Here is a 27,779-nt window from a genome sequence, read left to right as displayed (position 1 = left end):
AGTCCAAAATAATTTTAAGAAAGTTACTATTTCCTATTCAACTTGCAAAGGGCATGTATTAACACTTTAACAATATAGAAGAAATGCTCTGAAGCATGATCTCTTAAAATTCCAAGTTATTAGGATCAGAAGAAGTCATTAACAGCCCTCTAAGCAGCCGCTAGTTTTAATGCATCCTTCCTATCTGGAAAGAACAGAAAAATAAGACAGACTGTAAATTCACAGAACATAATCAGGAACACACGCTAGCAAAGCTTCTTCATCTTAAGGTGTTACAGACTTTGAACAGGCTGTCAGGAAGAGTGCTACGGGGTAAGTGAATTTGGCAAAGCACATCCATCAGCAGACTGGGTTCATTTAACTTCTGGGACAGAAATAGAGCTGCAAATGAGAACATGTGGAGAAAGCAGTTCCTGGACAGTTATATCCAGCTGTGACTATATATTGTACTGTTTTTTAGCAACTAGCTTCTTGTATTATTTCACTCTTATTTAGATCCCCAAGGTAGGGCATAAATAGCAGGAAGGCTTTCTTTTGTCTGCATATGGTTAGCTGGATCAGGAGGAGAGTGTTAAAAGTTATGTCAGTATTTATTAAAAAACAGACAAATTTTGTCAAATGGTGCACAGTTATGATAGCACAGCAATGTTCTGCTGATGAAAAAATGTTACACTAGAAGTATAGACAGTTGAGTTAGTTTGTAAGGAGTAATAAAAGGCTAAAAATTTGACACTTACTATGACACTAGTGAAAAGGGGGGTTTAAACTTATTCCAAAGTTTGATTTTTTGATAAACCAAGCTCAGAGGAGTAAAGTTAAATTGCTAAAATATGCAATAGCATGCTTAAATGAGATTAGAATTGATGATTTAAAGAGCAGAACAAGGCAAGTTTAAGATAACTTCGGTAGATCGACAAGTCTATACATCATTTCCACCAAAAACTTAGTATTAGCATTGCATATTTTAAACATTGTAGGTAATACCTAAAAGCCACAACCAGTTTGCAATTCGTACAAGGACTTACTTCGACTGTTGAGAATTCTTGAGTGCGTTAATACACTTGCCTAGAATCAGAAGAGAGGTGTTTATATTTCCACTCTCTTTCAATCTATGACCTTCATTGTGGGTCTTGGCATATCTTTCTGAACCAGCAAGATCACACATTGACAATCTGAAAACAGATAAGGAAAACTCCCTTTATTTACCTTAGAACATGCACAAATTATTCACTTTTAAAAATGATCAGTTTTTAGAGGAAGAATTTCTTGATCTTCATCTGCACAAACACTTCCATTCTTTTCAGTGTTGCTTTCCCAGTCAAATTTTACATTACTTCCTGACAAATCTTTTCCCAACACACTTCTTATTTCCCCTCCCCCCCCCACCATCCTCTTCCTTTTGAGGACTTAGACGAGTTCAGGTATATAGCAGGCTAACAGAACCTTGTGCTGAACAGAGGGGACAAGATATAGAACAGCACTGCAACCTGATGGCTGGAGATAGAGGGCCAAGTACTGCATGATTGTAGAAAGTGGGGAAAAGGAGTGGGAAGTGGGTAGAAAGTGCATGAGCTTCTACCAGGAAGCACTGGGTATATAGTCAGTACCAGTACACCAACACAGAAGATAACTGACAACTTCATCACAAAAGAAGAGAGGGTCTCTGCTCTGAACTTACTCATTGACTCGGGTCACTTGTGGGGCTCCTGAATCTTCAATTTTTAGTATCTTAACTGTGAATATGCTGTGACTAAAAGGAAAAGTTTAAATCAGCAGAGAAGATAAAGTAGACTAATACCTTCAAAATATTTTTAGCCTCCACAACATCTGTTCAAAACACTGTTGAATCTGTCAACTTGTTTAAGCATATACTCTATCAGATACAAACTTTTAAAGAGATGCTGGTGTAGCCTTTATTTTGCTTTTTCCTCAGACATTTAGATGGAATAAAGCTAAGTGCTTTTTCTTGAAGGAGAGTATTTGATAAATCTGTTAGCTTTTGTACAGGTTCATCTTACTGACGGATTGAATCCTTTTGACTAAAAACATTGGGTCACATAGTGCTAAAGGATGCCAAACCTAGATATCTAGACCCTGTTAAAGCCTCTTCCCCTCCTAAAAGCCACAATCCATATTTTAGTTCCCCCTTCCTCCCAGACACCATCCTATGCCCAGTGCTATTCAAAAAGTTTCTCACCTTCTGCTGGAGAAAGTATTTAGCTTCGTGCTTGCGATACTCTGGTGTTTCAACCCCAGTTTTAGAAGTCTAAAAGCTTCTTTAGAATCAGAAATCTGAACCCACTGCAGACCTTTAGGAAGAATAAACATGGTAATCTTGTAAATATCATTATCAAAAAGAAAGAAGGGATTAGGGGATAACGTATGCACACCAAGAATAATACGTTTATTTGAGACATAAAAACATTTTACTAAGCATGCTTCAGACAGAAATTATATGATGACAAGATCAAGATTCTTCCTTCCATGGGAAAGGAAGGGCACATATCTCTCATCATTTCATCCTATTAGCACACAGAAATATGCTCCATCCAAATTAAGTGAGCAACCTTAGCCTCCACTCTGAAAAGCCAAAGCACAGGGTCTAATATGAGCATGAACGCCCTATGTTCATACTCATCAAGGCAGAATTCTACCTGGACAGCTTCTCTGGTTTAGCCTACGATTTTGAGGGTGCGGGGGGAAAATCACCTAGACATCCTTCAGGGCCATCAAGTTAAAAAAAAAAAAAAAAAAAAAAAAAAAATCAGTGAAGAATTTTGTCTGCAATATGATGACTGTATATCACCTTGGTATGGGCTAGAGTAAATACCTACAACCCTACTAATGGAACTTAGAATATGAACATTATGGCCTCTGTTAAACTAGAGGTCACCAAAATTGTACTAGCAAAAATACCAGCTGTGACGAAGAAAAATAAGAAAATCATCAGCTTGTTTTCCTCAATAACATCAGGAACAGCCTTATACCTCCAAATGTTATAAAAAGAGATTATGCTGAAGCATAGCTCAAAGCAGACTATTTCCTACTTCACACATTTTCCAGTCTTTGAAGAAATGAAGGAGTTGGGTTTATCATCTGATTCAGCTTTTTGAATTATAATTTGGCATATAAAAGATAAAAGGAGCAGGCCAAACACCTCCAAAAAAGCCTTTAATCTAGAATTGGTGTCTTGATTTTCCAAAGAACCTATAAATCAAATTGGATTTGAAAGCTGTTTTTTCCATGGCCAGAAACAAACACTGAACTGTTAGAGTTCTGCTAACCCCCCGCCTCCCCCAACCCACAACAAATCACATCACAGGCTTCATTAGAGTACTGTAAAATGTAATTTGCAGTCAGACTGAACTTTCTCACATATTCTCTGAAAATACTAAAAAAATAGAACTGTTGAGCCAATTATAACTATAGGTAAGAATTTGGAGTCTTTTTTAAGAAAATGGAAAAAAACAAAACACTAAAAAAATTTTCAATTGTTCTCAATATTTCTCCCATTTCAGAGAAATATCAAGTCAGTGGAGTGCACGCAGGCTTTTAAGAGTTACAGTTAACAACAGAGAGAAAACACTATTAAAGGTACAGATACTTCTGTGTATGTAGATTGTTGCCTTTCATACCCAAGGCAGACATTTCTAGTGCCACAGTGAATACAGTTAGGAGTTTTCTAATCTAGAAATAAATATTATTACAGGAAGACTGACTTCTCAAATTACACGTTTGGCAATTTGCAATGTATTCTAATCACCTTTTACATAAGAACATCCCTTGATGTCTTGAGCAAGGCGTAGTGTTTTTCTTTTCTTGTCATTTGACATAGGAATCAGTAGATCATAAAAACATTCATTGTAAATCTCACAAAATGAAACCCAAAGAGAAAATTTCACGTGATTTTTCGCAGTTGTACTAGATTGTTCTGAGCCTTTTAAGAGTTCTTCCAAATCTGTCAAGTACAAAATATTACAAGTCAGTATAGACCATGTAAAATAAACCTTATTCAAAAAATTAATAAGTGAAAACTGATATTACAGCAGCCTTCTAAAAAGCACTTACCCCAGACAAAAATCCCTTGAAACTTTTCTCCCCTTTCTTAAATATCTGGAAGTCACATGCTTACCCTATATATTTGCCAGACACCTCATCTACCACTTCCTTTCCCACTTGCAAATTCTATCAAAAACATGCAGCTTTGTTAGAATTATTCAAGTCTCTTCAATGTCTTTAGAAGACAGAGAATCAAACTGACAAGTACATGTCATTCTAACATTTTAAAGCAAACCTAGTATTTAGGTAGTTTTTAAATGCTAGAATTAGGTTTATCTAATTACATACAGGGTCAGGATACCACTAGAGACCATAGCATAAGTAGTACTATTTTTCCTTGCCATAGTTTCATCTCATTTAATGTCTGTTCAGGTAAACTTCTAACCATTTTATCCTTGTGTTTTCTGGCCAGATAAATTGATCACTATCCAATTCACAGGCATATAAAAATGCCAAGCAGTCATTTTATTATTAACATAGGCCAAAGTCAGTTGTTGACCTTAAGAAAGCTTCTTTGCCTGCTTTAATTGCAATTCTTTAATATAAAACATACCCTTACAACCAACTGGTGCTTTGCTGTTAGTGCTATCTTGATAGTCTACCTACAAAAGAGAACAGAGGCTTTAAGATACATCGTTGACAGTAGATCACCAGTTCCTTTTGTAACAGCTCCTACTAGACAGTAATACAGTGTAGTTGCAATATGCCAATACAAAGATCCTGACTAGGCATCATGTCTAGTTCAATGCACCTGTTCACTCCTATTGAAAGGATTGTTCTTACCTTAATACTCATCCCTGACACTTCCCTTACATCAGGCCCTATCACAGTACAGAGCACTTCAGCTCCCTGAGCCAGAGGAAAACTAGCCACAGAAAAACAGAGGGGTGGGACCCCACAGAGAAACAGGGTGATTTAACAGGATGATTTGTGGAAGTCCAGTTGTAGTTTACACATTATTCTTAACCTGGTGAATCTAGAGAGTCTGGAAATTTTTTAGTATTGGTATTTTGCTAATTCAGGATTCCGTATCTTACAGCTTCCTAGGTCAACTCTCAGAAATAGAGGTAAATGTAGAACACTTGTTCACTTAAGAAATTAAGTGAACAACTTACTACTACATGATACAGGCTGTATCACAGTTGAAATAAAACCCAGGTTTTAGAAAGAGAAGGAAAACTTCCTCCTGCTGAAGTCTTTAAAAAAAAAAAAAAGTAAAACAAATCCCTACAGATAGAGGTTAATACACACACACTCCATTCCCACTCTTAGTTTTGGTTGTTTGGTTTTTTTAGGCACAGAACTGCAAAGAAGTGCAACTCGTCTACCAAAACCAGTATGCTTAAGAGAAGAAATATGGATTAAAAACCAGGTGTGATTTGGTTGGGTTTTTAATGTTTTGTCAAGAGCATATGTCATATAAAGCTGGGATTCCATAAAGCGATTCCTGAAATAGTTAAATACGTGTGTAATCAAAACTTTCAGGTTTAAGCTTTACGCATATAAAACACCCACCCAAACCTCTCTGTTGAAGTAGGTGCAAACTTTGAAAACTGTTGTTATGAGAACAATACTTCAGCTTAGAGATTTAGTGGCAAAACTACAGGGGACACATACATGATCGTTTTTTCTGAAGCCCTTAAAGACTGCTAGAGCTAGATAGAACATACGCCTGTGCTTTTGAAGTGAAGTCTTGAAGAATTCTGCTGCCACCTGCCTTCCACACTGGAGAATTCTAGTTAACTATCTCGGATAAAAATCAAGGTAACAGATAGATTCCATCCCACAACAGCCACACCACTGTATTATAACCCAGCATACCACTAGGCAGATAATTCTTTTCACTAAAAATAAAAAACGCACTGCAATCCATTTCTAGTTCCAATTCCTAGCATATGCTCAGTTTTCTTACATTCTTGCATTCATTTCAGAACTAAAGACACCAGGAAGAAGGTATGCTTATACAAAATTCAATCCCTGTAACTGTAATTGGACTAGACAGCTTTAGAATTCCAGGCACTGAAGTGTATTTCTGGACTGCTCAACAGTGAACTGTTTAAGAGTAAAGTCCAGCAGAAACCTGTTTGAATTCAAATCTTTAGAAATCCAACAGCTTTATAGCTCTGCTGTTCCAAAAAACCCTTTGCTTCCTTTGAGGTTATTGGCATAGACTGGAAGAGGGGAACAACCTCAAAATCATTCATTTCTTTCAAGTATCCTGGAAGAGAGTAAATTGTTTAAAGGAGCAGACCTACTAGCATCCCCGCAGATGGCGAGACTATTTGCATTCCATCCTTATTAAGCACCAGTAATCCCAGAGGATAAATTATCAGATGCTCAAACTATAGAAAAAAAACCTTAGTGTTTACATTCTATAAAGTATTCAGCCACAAGGCAGAAATTCACAGAACAGGGTTCATCAGCAATATTGCTCACTTTGCTGCTCATCTGAAGAGCTACCTGACAGCAAAGACACGTCCATACTTAAATACAGAGAGTTGCTTCCCATTGAAAAATGAACATGGTAACATTGAGCTATCTAAAGATGCATGTACTCGTCAGTACAGAAAGAAGTGCTCCTCTACCTCTTTTGTTAGGCGAAGTATTGAATTTTTAATAGCAGTTTCTTCTTTCACTTGGTCTCTAGTCAGCCTTATATAATCTCTGCACCGATGGGGTTTGAAATCCATTGCTGTGTATAGCCTCCCTTGAATACTTTTAAACAACATATCCATAGTCCTTGGCAGAATACCGATGTCATCTTCTGTCCCTGAAAGCAACATACCAAAGAAAGACCCTAATTATTACTGTGAACAAGACATACAAATAAACAAAGACAGAAAGATAAGCAACTCTAATCTCAAGGCATACATGATGGATTTGGAGGCCACTTACAGCACGAAGCAGTGGGTTTCTGTATTCTCAAGGTAATAGCAATGTCATTAGTGTTCTGAAAGGTATTTGGCTTTCAGCAACAGCTCATGCTCTACCCCTTAGACAGTAAGGGGCAGAACATAAAAACTGATGGGGTGTTCTGCATAAACTTAGCCTTAAGGAAAAAAAACAAAAAACAAACCAACCACAACCAACGCACATTCAATAGAGATTTGCAGTTTTTCAATTGCATTTCATAGGCTGCCTTCACTCTCTCTCTCAAGGAAGTAATCTGCAAATACAACTGATGACTCCTCTCTCAGCTGCAGTCCTGTACTAATTCCACAGACCCTACCAAAAAAGTTCTAGAAGCCTTGTGAAGACTCACTCCTTTCCCTGTCCCAGACCCTTTCCTACCAAAGCATCCTACTTTTGCACATGAAAGGCAAAAAGGAGTCAGATAAAAGCCTCGGTGAACACTTGATCTTTCTGAATCCAGATGCAAGTTTAAAAAGGGTTCACTTAACTTTGATTTCTAAACCAGAGAGGAGAGGAAAGAGGGGAGAATGGAAGAGAAACAACTATCCTGTCTCAGACTGACAGCATTATCTTCCAGCCTCTGATAACTCCTACCGCTCCTGAGACAGATGGGCTTTCACCAGTTACAGCACTAGCTGTGTTGCCCAAGTCAGAACCTATGTAAAATCTAGCTGGCACTCAAACACCAAGCTAGGAACCAAATAACATACTAAAGTACTGTTGGATTACATTTGTTTCTCCTCATCTACTCGTAATTTTTTGTTTCTCGTAATGCCACTTGTAATTCAACCTCACATGAACAAAGTAGCAGTCACTGGCAAACAACGAACAGTCCTAAAAAACTGTTGCATCTTTCACTTAAGTCCCTTGCCATTGACTGAATACAGACTGCCATGTACTGCCAGAAAGGAAAGGCTATATTGACAATACTGGGAATAACAGAAGAGGAAATCATGGCACCCCGTAGGCAACATTCTGCCCTGACAGTTCTTATCACAAGTTGATAGTTAAGTCCTAGAAAAATATAATAGCATGAAAAAGTCTGCAGAGTCTGAAAAGACATGAATCAAAAAGTCTTGAAAACCCACACAATATAGCCCAAACTAGCCAAGCATGCAGGACTGTACACTTTAGGAATTTTGGGGGGTTGTTATTTACCTATTATTTATTAGGACAGAGCATGCCATCATTGCCCCAGATTAATGATAACTGAAAATACTGGCAGTAGTCTTTAGTTATAATCTACCTAACAGAAGATCACTTAGAAGACAATGTCACTTCAATAAAGATCAATTTCATATGGCATAAGACATATTGTCCTTCTACTACTTCTGTGTATAAAATAAGCATTACAGTCTCTAGAATTGCCATTTCATTATAGGAGAAATTGTTTCCATCTAAATCAAGCCACCTTATTTGTTAAAATGTTTTGAAAAATAATTAAAGAATGACATCTTCCAACCAGAAAGGATATTGAGCTTTAACAGTACAGAAACAGTACATCAGGAGACAAGGTCTCCTAGGATATTATTGATAAACTCAGAAACTCGAGACAAGACAGAAATACTTGGAAAGACTCAAATATGTTTCAAACCATTTATGCTCTGCCTGTAATAATTGAAACAGACTCAAATACTATTCCTTATTTGGAGACAATGCATATAAGATGCATATGACCTTTATAATAATGATTAAAAAAATATGAGTCTGGACTTACACACTTTTCACATTCTGATATACAGAACACATATTTTCTTAACTCCCCCCTCCACCCTCTAGATACTTGGAGGAAAAAAGAAGTCACATACACCTGGTTGAAATTATTACAGCCTTACAAAGCAATACCACTGTATGTTTACGTAAACTCTGGCAGTGACTGTCAGTTGGCAGTTTAGTGATATTGGTTATGGAAGGAGACTTTCAAAGGCTATTTATTATTATTATTATTCAAGAGAAGCCAATGTACAGGGCCTACAGCTTAAATAAAGGAAAGAGTTATATTTCTGCTAGAAGTAATCCTCTCAAAAAAAAAAAAAAAAAAAAAAAAAGGAATTTCATTCAAGAACACATTTCTACTTATACCTTGGAATGTGTAGGTTTTCCCAGCATTTGTAACGCCATATGTAAAAATAAGACAATTATATCCATCTAAGAAGTCTTGCACTGGTTGCTTCATGGTGCCTTCAAAAAATTCTTCTTGAGTTGTTTCAGGGGCAAACACCTGAGCATTACCAAGAAACATCTTTATTTTGTTTCAGCAATCATTAGAGACTTTTAAAGAATCCTTTAAATTCTGTATGTTTATAATCTTAAAGACTATTGACAGTTTAAAAATCTAGTTGGATTGCTATTTAATAATATAAAGTTAAACAAATTTTTCCAGGAAAAGATTAAAAATTTTTAAAGACAATTCATTTACTTGTGAAAAAGTGAACTTCTGTCCAACAGTTTTTTCACTCAGTCGACTCAAAGAATATTGGGGTGGCTTCAGTATGACACTTGTTGAATCTTCAATCGAAACACAGCTCTATTAAAAGGAACCAGAAACAATGCAGGCATGAAAAGTGTATGAAAAGCTCAGCTTAGAGGAAAAAACAAACCAAAAACCCCAAGCATACATTTAAGGTATTTTTAAGCTATATAAATGTCACACCTGCAATTCATTTTCTCTCTCCAACGATGTAAATGGCCTAATACGCAGGCAAACTTGTATGTGTCCCTTAGGCTCCAAAACGTTCCTCTTAAATAAAAAAAAATTAAGGAAGTTAGAAATTTGACTAGCTTCTTTGTTGGATAGCTAGCATCTTAAGGCAGTTTTATTTTCACCAGGCTACTTTGAACAGACTTATTTGATGACAAGACAAGCAAAAGTAATTCACTACATCAGTTTTCACAAGTGCTTAGGCCTCTGCAGAAGTTCGCTGTGATAACTTAAGAGTTCATAATCTTGCAGCATATATATATACACACACACACGACACTAAGGCAATGAGAAATCAAGAATGAAACCCACAAAAACATTCTATGATTAAGCTGCTCCAAGACTGATGCGCCCAATAAGGTATCAATGCAGTACCACACAACTTAGTCTAATCCTATCTATCTCCTCCAAATTAAAAACATACTAAAGATGCTTTTCATCTTCTCTGTAAAATTCTGATTATTCGTATTGATGAAAAGACTAAGCTTATTAAAAAATATCCAAACAATGTAAACGTTAAAGCTTTCTTACCTGGCTTGTGTCCGAGTCTGAAGAAACCAAAGAAAAATCACCAGAGAGATCTGTTTTAAGGTCTTCCACACTTACTGGCCCTGTTCTTTGAAGTGGCTCAGCACTAGCAATATAGGATGGTCTGAAAAATTCCTCTTTATCCAAATTTGGTTCCATCCTGCGAGATAAAATAAAATCCTTCTTTTGTTTTCTGATCACATAACATAGAGCTTCTGAAGTCTCTTATATAAGACAAGTCAATTTGAAACTGATAGCTGCAGTTTCTTTAAGGAGAAAGCTTTCTTTATCCTATTCAAAATTTACACAGCAAGTTTCTGATAGCTGGGGAGAGGGTCTGCAACAGAGTTCACATCATGATGAAACAAGACCAGCCATTCTTCTTTCAATGCAAAGCAACTGTTTACGAGGGAAAAAGCCTTACACATATACCACAACCTTGCTAAAACCCATGTTTGACAAGGAAGATAGAATTAAAAAATAAAAACACCAAACAATCATATTGTTCCACATCCGTTTCTCCATCATCCCATTATTGTGTCCATTTAGAATAAAAGTTCATTGCAAGAGTAACCCAGACTTCATGGTTATCTCCGCAGGACCTGATAAATAATTGGTATTATAAATATAACACAATGTAGCTTAATGCATGACAGAGTTCAGAAAAATTCTGAAGACAAGCAGGTAGTTTTAGCTATTAAGGGGACACTAGAAAATTAGAAGACCTCATGCCAGAGGGCAAGTTACAGAACTGCTTTTTAGTAACTTTTTCAGTCATTTTATAGATCAGCAATTCATCTATTAATCCAAAATTTAATGATTTTTGTGCATCTCAGAATCTGGGCAGTGAAAATTTGCTATAGAAAATGAAAGTAAATTGATTCAGGGTTGATAGCAGACAGGTAGATTTCAAAATAATCTTTAAAAAGTGCATTTTATTTCAAAACATTAGTATATTTTGTCTGCCCTTCACTCTCCAGTTGCTTTTTCCTGTGATGTTACAGACGTGGCTTGGCAGCTTTTGTTCTGGATTAAGTTTAACTCATTGGGCTCACAGACTATGACAGCAACTCACTGGGCTCATAGACTATGGCAGCAAGCATTCCAGCAATTAGACATCTACCACATGGTCTCCTACAGTTTTGAAGCTTTGGACATGATGAGTCAATGGTCTAATACTACATTCCCATGTCTATGCTACAGCCACGTATATATATTTTGTCTCTAAATACTAATGGAGAACACACAGCATTCATTAAAACAGTGGACAGACCAGGGCTGGTTCAGAAAAGGTGTTGCCTATTAAGCAGTCGTAATATTTTTGTTCCGCCCAGCAAAAAACCTGAAATATACCAGCACTTTGGTGTCAAAACATTTAACAGTTCAGCCTTCCTATCTAGCTTGTAAAAGGCAGATACAAGGCTTCATGAAGCCAGACAAACTTCACCAAGAGGCAAAAGAGGTAAAGCTATACATAAACTAAGCAGCAATGTTTAGTTTAATCTACAGTTCTTATTTTTGTCAGACAACTATATGAAAACCAGGAAAAACTTGGCCTGAAATACTGACAAAGCTTGAACAAACACCAAGTTGGGAATAAGCTACTACTGGAAAGAAACATACCTGTGCTGTCCCGATCTAGAAGTCTTGCTCATCAGCTACACAAAGTCACAGGGCAAAACTCTTACCAGACCTTGACAGGAAACATAGTTGTTAGGTAACTGACAGTTTAGTTGTTTTAAATATAAGCTTATTTTAAAGTGTGATTTGTCGAGATTATGCTCTCACTCTGTGCTTTTTTACCTAAGGGGCAAAATACAAACATTAAGCTATGTATGTAAAGCTGGAATTCAAAGCATTCATATGAGCCCAGCATTCAGATAAGTCAGGTTGAACCACTAATAGCATGTAAAACACAAGATGCAAACTGTCCATCTGTCTGCACATTGTGTCATACAGCACTGTAATTACCTTAGATGTTCTGGGGTAAACAGGTATACTGCCCGGCTGTAGCCTCTAAAATGTACTTGTATACTGGGATACGTTATTGTAATTCTGCTTATCGTGACAACAGAGTTTAGAGCTGCAGACACCTTAAGAGAAGGGTATCCAGAATGGCACACAAAGCAAAACCTGGTCACGGTACACACACAACCTGTAGCACTGTCAGACAGCACAAGGGTTGAAAAGGCTCCAAACCTCACAGCTGGCAGCTTATAAAGAAACATAACGCATCAGTACTTACACTTTAAAAAATTTAAAAGAAAAGTTTTCCTCCGCAATTACCAATCTCTCACTGCAAGGCTTCACAGTGTTGTCCCGTTCTTACGGGACACTGCCGCATGGCCTGGTCATAGCCCTGGACGCTACCCGTGACTTGCACGCCCCTCAGCAGTACCTAAAAGTTTTCACACACACATCCCCCGCTCCACAACTTTTCACCCACCGTAGTGCCAGGGGAGAAGCGAGGGGAAGAGGCCTCAGCACCGCCCGCCACGCAGACCCCTCAGCACCGCCCGCCACGCAGACCCCCCAGCACCGCTTCCCAGCTCCGTGACCCCGAGGCCGAAACCGCCTCCTCCTTCCCTCCTCTAGCGAGCGGTCGGCAGCCCGACAGCCCCACAACCCCTTACCGGAGAGCGCACGGCAGGCTGAGCGAGCCCAGCCACCGACCTCCGCCAGGCGAGAGCCGCTCGGCTCTGCTGAGCGGCCCTAGCAACCGTTGCGACTCACCAACAAAACTAACAGGCACGGCAGCGATTCTTTTCAAATCTGACCAATGGCAGAGCGCGGCGCCGTCACGCGACCGCCGGCGAGGGAGGGCGGACGTTGCCGCGGCGAAAGGCTCGGCGGGAAATGTAGTCGGGGGGGGGGGGGGCACGCCGGGGGGCAGGCGCCGGGCCGGGCGGCCCGGCTGGCGGGGCGGGGGGGAGGTTTCCTCTCAGGCGGCGTCTGGGCTTCGCAATGGGGGCGCGCTGCGCTGCGAGGGGTGTTCTCTGAGGCTTCTGTGTTGCAGGCACCCAGAGCCGCCAGGGCCCGCCCTCTCAGCGGCAGCACGACCTCGACTGCCCCGGGAAGGCGCCCTGGCCTCGCCGGGCCTGCCCCGCAGCCTGCCCTCACCTGCCTGCCTCGCCGTCTGCAGTGCCCGGGCTTTGGTCCCTCAGGTCTGGCAGAAGGATGTATGTAAGTTCGAGCTTGTCGATACTCTGGGTGATGAAAGTGATGCTGTTTCCACAGGCGTTTTGCAGGCTGAGAGGCAAGCTGAGGCTTTGCAGTCTGTATATAATCACTGTTTGCAGGCAGTGAAAGGGAAGAGGCCAGGTGACGTGCTCAAGCTGCAGATGCCCTATATCGGAGCAGGGATCAGCACAATTGGGAAACTCCAATTTTAAATTCAGGCTGTCTTGTTCCTCATCCTGGATTACAATACTGACAGAGTGACAGCTGTAGAAAACACTTTGTAAGGTATCTTTGTTTAAAACTTTCCCCAGGTGGAAATTACTGTTTGGTACCAGGTTTGCATGATAGGGATTTAATTTCTTAAACATCAGTAAGAGAAATCCTTTGGCTTCATTTTCAAAACAGTATCATAATGCCAAACAGATCATCCTTTTCTAGAATGTCAGGGTATGGAAATGTACGGATTTAGGTAACAAAAATCACCATAAGTTTCTCTTTAGACTCAGACAGGAATTCTTTGAACTTTAATAAAGAATGTCTGCCTGTTTTAAATTGAAATAAAAGGAAAAGTAACTTGAAAGTAGTCAGTAACTACCAAAAACAAACGTTTGTCTTTCATTTGAAGAAAATGCCAGCTAGTGCAAGCAATTCTGTAAAAGAATAATTCTACACAGATCCTGTATCAGCTGCTTTGATGAGGTTGTCTTTAAGATTATATCCCATCTTTCGTTAAATAGAGGTTGTGTCATATCAGTAAGAGATGTGTGCTTGATTTCAGTTCAGATGCAGGCCATGTTGCAAGAGTCGGTGTGTTTTAACAGCAGAAAGTGATGCGATTTTGGATTTGAAATTGCTTGCCAAACAAAACCGAAAAGCTCTTGTAGACATTCTTTAAGACTTAGGCTAACTTTTTAAAAAGTATTTTAGTTTCTATCCTGAACAGAACAGTGAATTCAAACTACTGAACCAACCTAATGCCAAACCACCTTTTTCATACCAGGAAGGGACTGAGAATGCTTCTCAAATAAAGGGGAAAACTAGCTCCTGCGAGCAAACCTGCAAGTTGTTCTCTTCTACTTGTTGAAAAGGAAAACTGAAGATCTTCTCGGAATATTTTTCAAGGTATATTCCTAAAAATGTTGGGTGCTGTTTCCTGCAGAACTTGGGGCATAACAAAGCTCATAGTACAAGCAGTATTTTGGTTTTGTTTGAATATTAGATTTCTGAAACTGATTTTAAAATACTGCACATGCTGTGTAATTTAAACTAGTATCTCAAAGGACTACCATCAACATACTAAAAGAGCAAAACACAATCTAACATGTGCTCCTAGCCTCACACAAACCATGATAAAGAAAACATTACATCAGCATAACCAACCCAGCCTGTTTTGGAGTGGGAGATGATGAAACTCTATCTATGTAAATAACCTATATGGCTTTTCACCAATATATTCTCCTTAAAGTAGTTTGTGCAAGGACAGCCAGTTGCAACAAAAATATCTGCTGCCAAAAGTGTTAACTCATTAGCTCCTGAAATTTGATTATGTTTCTTTTTAAATCCTCTATAACTTGTGGAGCAAGGGTGCCACTCTGCAAGGGGAAAATATTTTTTTTATGAATTACTTGTTACAGCTCTCGTCATTACCCTTAGAAACTTATGCTCCTTATATTTGGGACAGGATTGAAAAGTTGTGGATAGTCTCCTCATCAGAGTGATGAGATGATGCCCTCTGAGACAGCGTATCTCGGGTAGCTTTTACACTGCTGTCAGAAGAAATTAGAGACACAGTCAACACTTCTGGGACTTGGCCCAGCATCCTTCAGCACATCTGAGCAGCAGCCAAACCAGAACTGGCTTCAGCGTCTTTGTACTCAACTCATCTTCCCCGGGGAATTGACAAAGCACTTCAGTTTCCCCTCAGCACTCCTGGTTCTGCTGCGCTTCCCTGTGCCCTGACAGCGCTGCCTTCCCATCCTGGTTGGAGGAGAGTCCTTCTTCTGCAGGGCTTGTTTGGAGCTGACTGGCAGGAAAGCTCCCGTTCCTTGTCACAGAGGTGCCTTGGAGGAAAATGGTGTGCTGCGTTACCTTCTTGGTAGTCTGCCATATCAGCCCCTTTTCACCTGTCTTTCAGGGCAGTGCGTGTCATTTATCTTGTGATTTGCACAGTCCTGTGGGTGCATTTCACACTGCCTTTAATTTGAACCAATATAGTGGTACCCTCGTTGGCCCCGTGCCATCAGTTGCCTTCAGGTGACATTATTTCTAAGTCATATACAGCTGATTTTGTGAACTCATGACTTTGCAGGCTGTTGATTTGTGCATTTTTCTTTACTGATATAGGTATATTTTCCTTTATCTCTTTTAAACAATAAGCTGCTTCTTCAGTCTCACATTTCCCAGTTCATCCAATATATTTTTTCCACGGCTGACTTTCAATTCTTCAACTATTTGCTTGTTTCCTGCTCAAGATTAGCTTTAAAGGCACAAACTTAAGAGAAAAATGACTTGAGTTTGTCCGTGTAATTGTTGTGCATCAGCGTGCATACGTTCAAGCCTTCCCTTGAACCGAGGGGCGCAGAGGCAGTCACTGGCAAGCAGACGATATTCACGTTGTGGTCCGGTGTCAGTCGGCCAGCACAGCGTCTCTTCCTTCAAAGGGACCTGAACTTATGTCAAATTAACGACGGGAGACAAGGTGACGGGGCCCGGAGCGCGAGGCCCGCCGTAACGTCCAGCCGTAGCACCTCGGCCCCACCGCCAAGGCCCCACCGGCCCCGCTGGCCCGGCAGCGCTGGCGGAAGCCGCCTCGGCGCGAAGCGAGGCCACAGCCCACCCGCCGCCGCCCCGACCCCGCCGGGCCCTCGCGCCCAGCCCCGGCAGAAGGCGCCCGGCCTGGCAGCGCAGCTCGGCCCGGGGGCTGCCGCGGGCGCTCCCCAGCTCGGGAGGCGTCGCCCCGGGGGCAGGTGACGGCGTCGAGGCCCGGGAGATCCGAGCGGGGCTGGGCGTCCCCGGCCGGGAGCAGGCGGGGTCCGGCCCTTCAGGGTGGGGGGCGGCTGGCTGGAGCCCCGCGGCAGTGTGGGGCCGGAGCCGCAGCCGTCCCCGGCGGTATCTGTAGTCGGGGCCCTTTCCCCAGGGGCAGGGGCTTTCTGCCAGCCGCCGGCCTCCAAATGCTGCGGCTGTTTCGTGGGTAATTTGGTTAACTGAGTAATTGCGGGAGTTCGGGCGGGGTGGGAGGAAACCGGCACTGGAAGGAGTTGGCCGATGGTCATGAGGCCGCTCCCTTGAGGTGCTCTGGAAGCATAAAATACAGTCTGGAAAATGAATCCCAGACCCACCGGCAAAGAGGGGGCTTGAGCAGCACATGGCAGTGTGAAATAGCCAGCCGGGGGCCTGGGGAGGAAGGAGAGGATCGCTGATGGGCTGCTGGAGGCAAGCCATAGCGCCTGGTGCTGGACTCGGGCCTTGACACTTGGCCTCTGGCGGCTTCCCAGCGCCAGGGCTGGCTGCTGTGGCAAGTAAGGTGTTGGGGTTGCCTGTTGCCCTGTGGTCGTTTAAAGTCATTCACTGAGAAGAGAAGAGACAGGGAGCTCACAGCTGGAGGCATGGTTGTGTTAAGGCATGTTTAGGTACTGCTGCATGTGTGCTTTTCATAGATGCATGGAGGCCACCTGGTCCCATGACAGGGTTTTGTGTTATAAAAATGTGCTACATGTGCTCAGCATATAATTTTCAAATCTTCATAGCTTCATTTGAAAGCATGTACATGGCAAACATAGTATTACTCCTTGAGCAGGAGCTGTATTGTTTTACATAGGAGAAGATTTGAACTATATTTACTAAGATGTATGTTGTTCAATTTGAATAACTCAAGACTTAGTCCTTGGAAAGAGGGCAACTGAGACAAAAAAGCTATTGCTGTTTCTCCCTCCACCCTGGTTATTCATTCTACCCTTTGATTTATTGCATAATTCTCTGATGAGCTAAAGAGATCATTTCAGCTTTAACCAACCTTTTAATCTTGTAATTAAACCAAAAAGTTTCAAAATTGATTATTCTCTGCAATACGTAATATAAATGATTACTGTTTTGAAGGTCAGATCTAGCATTTTGAAATCAGAAACTTCTATCTCTCATCAACAGGCTTAAAAATGTACCTGAAAACATAATTGTGTGTCTTGGATCATTACGCTTACCAAGTGTATGAGTGTACTTAGGTTCTCAGGTCACTTTAATTCGAACAGCTCTTAAAGAAGCGTGTGTAACCAAGTGCCTCACAGTAATAGTGTTCTATACTGGCTCTAGCAACTAAAATAAGTGAATGGCTTGGATATTTTGAGGAATTAGTAATGCAGTTTTTTTCAGTATTAGTGTGCTGTATATTTTTTACATCCATCCATCCATCCATTTAAATCTTTTGTTACTATGATTAGGAAGCTTTTCAAGGCAGGATCATTAGGGCCTTCCATTAGCACAGTTGTACTCATGTTTGCCTAATACAGTGCATTCTTAACCTCACAGGAGCTTTTTAACATCATCACAGCATAAATGATGATAAAGTATGTTTCTTAAATGTTTCTGTGACATACCCTACTCATTTAAACTGCCAATCTGGAGTAAAATTTAATAGACTCTCAAGATGAATAATAATTGAGAAATATTTTGTGTATGTATGTGCGTATATATATATTTATATGTTTTACTACCAGAGGAAACTGAAGCTTTACTAACTGGAGGGGAAAAAAACCCAACTTTTATTTTTCTTCTGCGTTTTCTAGGGTCTTTCTGTAACTCTGGCACAGATGCTGTAAGACCACCAGTGATAGCTAAGTATTTTACTTCTTTATTGCTGAAAGGGGCTGAAGCATTTAGACAGGAGTTGGCTGATCAGGCCAAACAACACAGTATCACAGAAGTCAATATAACAGCAAAAGTGGCCTCCGTTGGAGAAAATGGTAAGAACTGTTTTCACATTGTGACACAAGTATTTGTCCTGTAAATGTTTTGTCTGTTTGATTCATTTTGTTTGTCAGTGTCAATGTCTGATGCAATTTGTTGTCAAATGTCAAAACATTCAGTCTGTTTTGTCTGACTGATTCATAGTCATGTAGCAAATAGCTTAGCTATCAGGTATTTAAGATACATGTTGTGAATAGTAAAACTATTGTTTAAAAAATATACGGTCAAAGGTTTTTTTGTGAAAGTGTATTTATACAAGAAAAGATGACTGCTCTTAAATTGCGTGCTGTCTTATTTTTAAGAAAAGTCTGCATAGATGGCTTTTCCGTAGAACTGGTTGCTAAATATAGTTTCTGGGGCATTTGTGATGTGCCCCAGAAAATTAACTCCATCCCAGCCAGAGCCGGTACACTGTCTCACTTTGGGTTGTGATCATGCTGAATCATGTAAACCAGGCATTTTTGAGTTACTGGTAATCACATAACTGAAAACCTTGCCATAGAATGCACAAGCAGAAAGAGTGATGGTTGGTATCAACTAGGTGTGTAATATTCTTCTCTCCTAGTCGACATTCTACCGATGTCTCAGGACATACTGTTAGAAATGGCTATACAGCTGGAATAATAAATCGAATCCTGTACTTAGAGAAGTCAGTATGAGCTTTGCCGCTGTTTTCACACAGCCATCTTAGTTTTCCTATGGGTTTCAAGGTTACATCCTTTGGACATAAAAATAGAGTGGTATGGTTAATGCAGAAGGACAGATACAGTACAGGAACACTGGCTACTTCAGAAAATGTTTTTTATATGTGCTGCTTATATTTCATGAAGGGTGTTTGAACTGTGTATCCAAATATTGTTTGGTTCCCTAAAATGTCCCCTTTTTTCTTTTTCTTTTTTTTTTTTTTTTTAATTTCTAAACCTATGCCTATGTTCTGCAAATATTTGCATAATGTCTTTTTATCTCTAAGTCTGGGACTAGGCCTGTTTTGCACTTTTTGCCATACATGATGTTAATTATTTTTTTTTGCAGACAGTATGTTAGCTTGTAACCTCCAGGTTAAGGGCTGGGCATGAATTCCAAATCTTACTAGTAAAACTATTTCTCTCCATGTGTTGTTGATTCTTTTTCAATCATCCACAGAGCTGTGTAAATACCAACATGGGTAACCATAATTTAAAGGTAAAAATCTCAGGATTGACTTTCCTGAAATGAAACATATGTTTGAATTTTATTTCAACTGAGGTTTCAGAAGTTTTATTTCAGTTCCAGGCTGCTTATGGAAATTCTTCATGGTGTAAGAAATTCAAGCTTTAATCCTTAGGATTACTTTTTTGAGAATACTGTTTCTTCTTTTGTAGTGTTATGTAAAACAGAGGCTGTAAACAGCTGTCTAATGGTCCCAGAGCCCTCAGAACAGCCCAGAAAACTTTACCAAAGGCATTCTGTTGCTCGTTACATTCTCAACTGTTGCTGTCCTCTTACTAGAAGCTTACCAAGATAAATAAATTGGAACATGAAGTCAATACATATCTAGAGTCATGCAATTCTGAAATGGGGAAACTGGCCAAGATACCAAGATATATCTAAATAAATATCAGATATTTATCTGATAGCTGAAGAAACTGAAAGATCTCTGTGGAATGGCTGGAAAATAACGGACATATTATGAGCGATCCAAACCGAGGGGCCTCACTGTAACAACAAGCTGCAGCTGTGTTCAAGGACAAAAACAAGGCCGAGACGGCCTGAGAAACTACATTCCTGCCCAAGAGATAAAGATGTTGGAATGTCGAAAACAGGGGGTCTACCTGGGGGGAGAGCATCGCGTGGACGCCACACCGGGACCAATCATAGGGGGCAAAAGGGCGCGTGAACAAGTAGCTTTAGCCTATTAGCAATAAGATAGCGGCACGTGAAGTTTGAGATAGAGTATAAATTGCTGTGTAACCTTTAATAAAGTGGCATCAACTTGATCACATTGGTCGTCTAAGTTGTGTCCGAGACTTCCGCGTCGGCAGATCTCCACTAAAGGGGGGTGTGTGTGTACATATATATATATATATATAGTTCTGTGTAGAAGCCACAAGACTGGACACTTCTGTGTCTCAAAAATATAAGGTGCCTCAAAAAGATGTGGTTCAAGAGCAAGAAGCTTACTGCTCATGTAACATGGGCTAAATCCAAGGAGCAGGATATGTTACAGTGCAGCCATTACAGTATTTCAGTGTAGTATTACTCATCTTTCTGGCTCTGACACCCAAGACAGAGCTTCTTTTATCCTTGGCAAGTGTCAACTGTCTGTCTTGACCTCAGAAACTAGTGCCATTGTCTGATGTTATGTACCATTCCTCGGAATGTCATCATGGTTTTGGGCACTCAGGGCTTCTCCTTGAACTTAAGTGAAGATGTGACTGGAGTGGGATAGTCATGCCACTGACCTTCAGATGTTTTAACTTGGGCTTCCTGTAGAGCCAGTGGTGAGAAATGCTCAGACTAGTTTCAGGCCTAAGTTAAACTCTTGTTCTTTCCAGTTATGCTACATGGTACAGCTAAGCAATATAACCATAACCTGAATTGCCCCCTGGAGGAACCTTGCTTTCTAGCCTCTTAGTTTAGATGTTAAATTTAATGTCTAATATTGGGTAACACAGTTATCCTAAAGCATGATAAAAGGGCAAGGAATGAACATCTAGAAAACAAATTTCTTAACCAGTCACATCTTTAAAGGACTTGAAAATAATGGCTCTTTGACAATAACAAATGGCCCAGGGCATTTCCTGTTTTGGTCTGAGCTCGTCTTCGTTTTTTTTTCTTTTGTAAGCTTATATTTTAGTAGTATTTCAGGCTGGCCATTGCCCATCGTGTAGGAAAAACAGAAGGCAGGGAGCTTAATACACACTAGACATCTGCCCTGAATAGAATGAAGTCATACTCCTGAAAAGAAGAGCCTGTATTTGTGCCATGCGATGGGACTACAGTGTTCTTTGCAGTCCTTGAAGAGAAGCACAGTCTTCTTCCCTGAAAGTGCACCAGCAGATGAAAGATGATGAAAACTCATGAAGTCTCTGTTGCTTCTCAAAGGGTTGATTAATGAGCAGCTAGTTTTTTAAACATGTTTTTATACCATTATTTTCAGCCAAATCAGCAAGTAGATCCATGTGGCCAAACAGGTGCTGGGACAGCAGAAGAGCAGGCAGAAATGCTGGTGGGACAAAAGAGCAGGGCTGCTTCTCATCTATTAGGCAGTCTTAGATTGGCTAAATTGCTTCTGAAGTTGCATCTCTGGCAATTTTTCAGCAAGGAGTCAAATATGCAGGAGGCTGGCTGGATTGCAGCCTTTGGGCATATCCAGACTTGCAGAGTTAGAGAGAGTATTTCCAAATGTTGTTCAGCATAAAGTTCTCCATTTAATGCTGCCCTGATGTTGTCACAACATGCTGCAGCCAAGGATGAGAAGAGTTTTGAAGCAGGCCAGGCTTCCTTACTGAAAGTTTGCTCACAGCTGAAATCTGAAGAAATTGAAAGGTTTCCACTGAAATGATGAGTGTTACCAAGCACTGGCTGATCTGACCCTCTGTAGTCAGACTAAACCCCATTTTGCAAAAACTGAGCTGTAAACAGCAAAATTCTGTTGTTAGTAATTCAGTTTTGTGCATCTGAGTTTCCCTTTGCTGTTTCAACAGATTATAGGATCTGACTGCAGTTCCAGTCAGGTGCTTTTGTATAGTGTTGCCAAGTACTGTCATGTACTGCATCATGTATGGGGGTGCACTGAAGAATACACAGACATTTATAAAGCACCGTAAGATCTTTCTGGGTGAATGGCGTTATAAACCTAAGATAATTATTCCAACAATCCAAAAATTCTGTATAAAGCAGATTTTGGCATTGTGAAAAGAAACAAAACATGCAACAATTTAGGGATAAGGGAGGAATCCTTTTATTTTAAGGATAATATTAGTATAAAGTTAGAAATGAGTAATTTTCTAACTCATTTCTAACTGGGTGACTCATGCTCTTGGCAAATTAATTATCCAAGACAAATGATTCAGAAATAGATGCTATAGTTTTATTATTTTTTTAATCAGATGGCTATTGCTGTTACAAATAAACATGAGGCTTGATTTCAGGTATAACAAATGTAGCTATACGCTGCAAATTATGCCACAGTGCTGCTTGAGTATGTGTTACACATGCCAATTTTTCTTATCTGATGTTTTGGTTTCAGTTTTAGGTGAATGCTGTAGTAGCTACTGGGTGTCTAAAGCAGCTGTGGCCACCAAGAATCTCAGCAGTGAACTTTGACAAGGGAAGTCTAATGTGGTATGTATTTCTTTCCATACAGGAACTGTGATTTATTAAAGCCTCATCACAGGAACATTCCTATGAACAAACTTTTCACCTCAGAATTCTTAATAAATTGTTTGATGAATATTATTGAGAACATTGACATGGGGATGATGGAAGATCCATGCCATCTTTGCTTGGGATGGATATATTGTATTGTTGGCTGTAACCCCCTGTCTCTGTTCTCTTTCTTTTTTTCTCCCTGCCCTGCCCCTCCTCCTTGGCTGCAGTTTGTAAGGGAATATCACAATGCAGGTCTGATCTGTTGAAACCACAGCTAATGCCCATGCCTGCCTCTGATGGGAAGAGAACACAGACCACAAGTTTGGGATTTCTGGCCTCTTTTTAGGCAAGTCTGTTGCTTATCTTCCCCTTTGCCCCCCAGTTCCCTTTGTTCCTGCCCTTCCTCTGTATCATTAATTCATATCAAAGTTCAGTGTTATTGGTTGCTGGGAACGCAGTTTCATTTGGCTATACGTACACTCTTCCCTAAAAAAAGTCAGATACTACCTCCACATTGCATGTTCATCGTGCAGTGAAAATATGGAGCATGATTTTATTGTAGTAGTTCTGAATGATTTTCAGCTGAAGTAATGAAGAGGAAAGTCAGGCACATTTTTGTGAGGTGTTCATGTTTCTCAACTATGATTCTTAAATTGGAAGTTTTGAGTTTTTAATAACATTAGAAATTATTCATGTTCATTGCAGATACCTATACATCCATATTCTTAAAAGGTAGGATATTTGCTAGCATAGCTGAAATTATTCCTGTAGTGAGACAGGAGAATGTCTAAGGAAAACTGCATTGAGTAATAGTTTCTATTCTCTTTATTTTGTTCAGTTGTAAATATAGTAGACAACAGATGAAATAGCTATTGACGTAGAGAATAACACAAATTATGTCAAACAAGGACTTCAAACAGCGTGTTTTGAGGTCAGTAACCTGTGTGCCTAGAACTTTGGTCACACTGGTGACAGCCAGCTGACATAACTTATGTGGATGTACATGCAAAGATAAATAGGTAGCTTTTTGCTGAATTTCCCAAGCAGAACAGCAAGATGTCAGTGAAGGTGTATGTTTCTAATAGGCTCAAGGTGCTTCAACAAAGGAAGCCAGTACCTATGAGTTAACTTGCTGAAACTGCAAGAGGTTTTTTTTGCTTGTTTGTTTGGTTTTTATACCTAAATGGATCCTGTTTTCAATAAACAGCATGAAGGAGGAGTCTTTCCAGGGCTCTGCCATATCAAATAGAAGACAGCATGTTCTGTCTGATGAAATGTAGGTTTGACTGCTAATCGACCAACGCAAATTAATAGCCAATTTTGCTGAGAATACAACTTCTCAGGAACTGAAGGTGTTTCCTGAATCTGTGACTGGCTGAGAAAAATGGAAAATCCTTTTAAGAAAATCAGGATATTCTGATTTTTTCAAACAGAAGTCTTTCATATTTCCATGTCAGCACTGATCCTGCCTTGGCAAATGAGCTAAAAATCGGAGAATGACTCTGGAATACTGCAGCTGAATTTTCCAGTTGGGGGGCATGGATATTTTAATTTTCATTTTGGGTCCAAATACGTGTTTCGGTTTGGAGGTGAGACCTGTCTGCAAGTCCTTTCTCAGCTCTCTCACTACTTTTTGTTTTAGCATTGTTGCTTTTGTTTCTTTAAATGGGAGATGAGCAGTTATTCACACTTTATGAAGTGTCTGAAGACCTGTGGGTACAGAGCACTACATTAGTGCAAAGTATTTAAATGTAGAACTATGTCTTCTTCCTTTTTCCTTATGCCAGTCTGTGCTGTGACTGAAATCAGTCTGCTTACAATCAAATTTAATAGGGGCAGAGAATATTTTTTTTATGTTTTAACCACAGACTTTCTCATTCAGTGAAAGTAGGGTTCCAGCCTATTTCTCTCTGCAGGAAATTCATATTTTTTTTTTTTTTAATGTTTTAATTGATTAGGTAGTTTTTGCTACTCCTATGAAAACAGTCATGATGTGTCTATCCAGTGCTGTTTGCATTTGCTTCAAAATGTGGGAATTAATCCATGCTAAAAATTACTTGGTTTATGTGTGCGTTGTTTAGTTTATATGTTCTGGGAGGATCTAAGGACTGAAAACTGGCAATAATAAGGAGGTCATAAATCAGGCAGCTTTTCTTGGTTTAGGATTTTAGGTCAGGCGTATCAATTCCAGCTTATGCTAGATTGCAGCTGTGCTTGTGAATGGAGACTAGATCATGTCATGTAATTTGTGGGGATTTTCTCACTTGCAATCCATGACCACTGATGCCTCATAACCACTGCAGCAGGGGTAGCTGTACCTTCCTGTCTGGTTTGTGTGCTTGTTCTCTTTCTTTTTTTTCTTTCTTTTTTTTTTTTTTTTTTTTTTTCCTTCTAAGAGGAAATGAAATTAAGATAGATATCTCCTTTGGTATTTTAAGTAAATTTTATAAAGGGAGGAAACGCAAATCAGTTGGTGCTTGCCACATATAGAGCAGTCAGACAAAAAGTATGAGGGGTTGATGTCTTAGCACTATCAGTTCTGTTTTCAGTGGATATACAGAGGTTTTGTAAACAAAAAAGGTATCTCTGTCTCCTGTTGTACAGGAGTTACACAATGCTTTTGTTTTCTTTTCCTGTGTGTGAAATGTCTGGCACCAAAGTAACTCTGAGGCTTCTTTATCTGACTTCTCTGTCAAAATTAAGGATAAATACAGCAAATTTGATTAGCAGTGTTCATGAGATCAAGGAGTCTGTTTTACCATTCTGGGTTAAAAAGAATGATAAATGTGTATAATTAGGAGTTTATGTGTGTCAAAATAATGCTTTGGTCCCAAGGTGTTCAGTCATACGTTGTGAGATAATAGAACATCATCTATGCTCTGTGGTACTTGGCATATATGTTTCTTAGACCCTTTCAGGTTAATCATTGATTCAAAGAACTTGTTTCGATGACCTAGATGATCTCTTTGAGTCTTAAATTCCCATTAGACCAAGTGTGTATTAGTTATGTTTTATTGCAAGAAAACAAAGATTTTGGTGACACTAAGGTTCCTGCAGTGAAATGCAAGTTGCCTTCTGTGTGGGAGAGATCCTGGAAGTTCCTTTCTATTGTTTTGGGGTTTTTTCACAGTGTATCTAATGATAAGACAGAAGTCTGTGTAGTTCTGTTTTTCTTTTTTTGTGTGTACATAGATTGTATTGACCTTGTGAAAACCTGAAAGCACTAAATTGGCCTCTTGAACAAAATGAAATGCATTTCACAGAACAGACTATTCCCTGTAGTATTTATTCTGAAAGGTCACCAGTCACAGAAACATCAGAGGATGTAACTATGGCAAACCAACCCAATGTTAGCATAATGTTTGGTTATTTCCCTTCTTTGTTACTCGGTAATTGGAGCCTTTAGGAACACATTTGTCATTTATAGCACAGCCCCTTCCTACACAAGACTCTGATTCTTTGCAAACATGGATAAAAAAGGTATTTTTAAAAAGATTAGCATTTGAGTTTTATTGTCTGTGGTTTCAGCTTAATTTCACAAGGACATATTAAATGTTGTTCAGCATCAAAAACCTAAGCAAATGTTTGTTTTATCTATCAGAAAGCAAAGTCATGTTGTTGTAAGAGTCGGTCAGAAGATCAGCATTGTCTCAACATTGTCATCAGGGACATGGACAGTGAGGTACCCGACAACGGCCTGTTTGGAGCGCAGCTGCCGACCCCTGGAACGGAATGTGGTGCAAAGGCTCCTGAATGCAGAACTGTGTGGCACAGCCAGTGCTGTGCTGTTCTCCTGAGCACTGACCCGTGTGGTGCAGGCAGTGCAGGGCTGTTCTTTGGTGCCTGAGCCGTGCAGTACAAAGAGTGTTGTGCTATTGTTCGGTACCTGGGCCTAGCCGGAGCTGTTAGAGATAATTGCATAGCCATTGTCAAAAAGATGGATCGCGACTGTTGCCATGACACCGATGAAGAAATCATGAACCTCAGATGAACTTTGCTTCATTATAATACCAAAACACACCTCCTGGTTGAAGGTTACCCGCCTCCGAGACTGACCACACCTCGGACACCCCCCCCCCCCACGCACGCGCGATGGCCTTGCTCGAGAGGGGTGGAGATATGATAATTGAATTCTGAGAAGGGCGGAGACCCCTGAGGCAGAGGAGGAGCAAGGTGTGTTACTAAGCATAAAAGATGACTTCTGGACAACAAAAATTGGAAGCTTCCCCAGCAAGGACCATGACGATCGACGACGCAGCATCAGCTGGACCCGGGACCGTTAGGACGTCGTGAGATCAGCGGTGGGAGCTATAACCTCTCTCCCTCTTCTCTCTAAACTTTACTTTACTTTTCTCCTTTTTTTTACCCGTCTCTAACTATCGCGTGCCTCTTCACAGGCAAACCAATAAAGTTTCACTGTTTGATTGATGCTATCCCCTTTGGTGTTGGTCACCTTAATTTTGCACTTTCGAGATCGTAGCAAACGAACCATCACGAGTCCACCGAGTGGACCATGACAGTTGTTCAAGTACTAAAGTCTTAACTCTAGATTAGTTGTGGTGTTTGGACTTAACTCTGTGCTTAAATGCTCTTTCAGACATACACTTCCCTGCTACTGAAGGTGATTGAGGAGCAAAACCAAAGGTGTGGTGTGTTTCTGTTTTGCACCGATTCCCATCTGTGGACTAGTTTGGAAGAAGGAAAATAGAAGCTCTGTGACCTTTCTAGCCTCTGATGGACACTGTGTGTTCCCTCCTGGGTTAGAGGAGTAAGCCAGTTTTGTCTGTTTTGGAGGTATGTATGTCTAGCTAGAACAGTTCAGAGAGATGCTTTTTTTCCCCCTTCCACATACAGACATAGAAAGTCTGGTTCCCTGTTCTTATCTGATTCATAATCATTAATATCCATGGGAATTTCATGTCAGCATTTAAACTCTGGGAATACAGACCAATGCAAGTGAAAAACCTCCATGCAGCTGAGTACTGATAGGAGAACCAGTTTCTCCTCCTCTTCAGATGTGGTAGTGCTGAATAAGGAAGAGAGAGTCTTTTGTAATTGTCAGCCATTCTGTTACTGTCTTTCAAAG

The 27,779-nt window shown here is 40.2% G+C and overlaps 2 long non-coding RNA genes and 1 pseudogene across 2 annotated transcripts; 2 read left to right on the top strand and 1 right to left on the bottom strand.

The window, feature by feature from the left end:
- Window positions 1-11,844, bottom strand: part of LOC141936825 (kinesin-like protein KIF20B) — a 30,100-nt pseudogene extending 18,256 nt beyond the window's left edge.
- A 1,426-nt stretch (window positions 11,845-13,270) lies between these two features.
- On the top strand, window positions 13,271-27,464 carry LOC141936811 (uncharacterized). The gene is made up of 6 exons (XR_012626819.1): window positions 13,271-13,384; window positions 14,382-14,503; window positions 18,160-18,336; window positions 22,572-22,666; window positions 22,921-23,039; window positions 27,291-27,464. It is a non-coding gene; the product is annotated as an uncharacterized LOC141936811 (long non-coding RNA).
- LOC141936835 (uncharacterized) lies at window positions 23,487-27,126 on the top strand. The gene is made up of 2 exons (XR_012626824.1): window positions 23,487-24,282; window positions 26,295-27,126. It is a non-coding gene; the product is annotated as an uncharacterized LOC141936835 (long non-coding RNA).
- Window positions 27,465-27,779: the final 315 nt, after the last annotated feature.

This window comes from Strix uralensis, chromosome 34, assembly GCF_047716275.1.
Source record: "Strix uralensis isolate ZFMK-TIS-50842 chromosome 34, bStrUra1, whole genome shotgun sequence".
In the NCBI taxonomy this organism is placed as follows: Eukaryota; Metazoa; Chordata; class Aves; order Strigiformes; family Strigidae; genus Strix; species Strix uralensis.
Note: the sequence above shows the minus strand (reverse complement) of the source record. Positions and strands in the feature narration are given on the sequence as shown.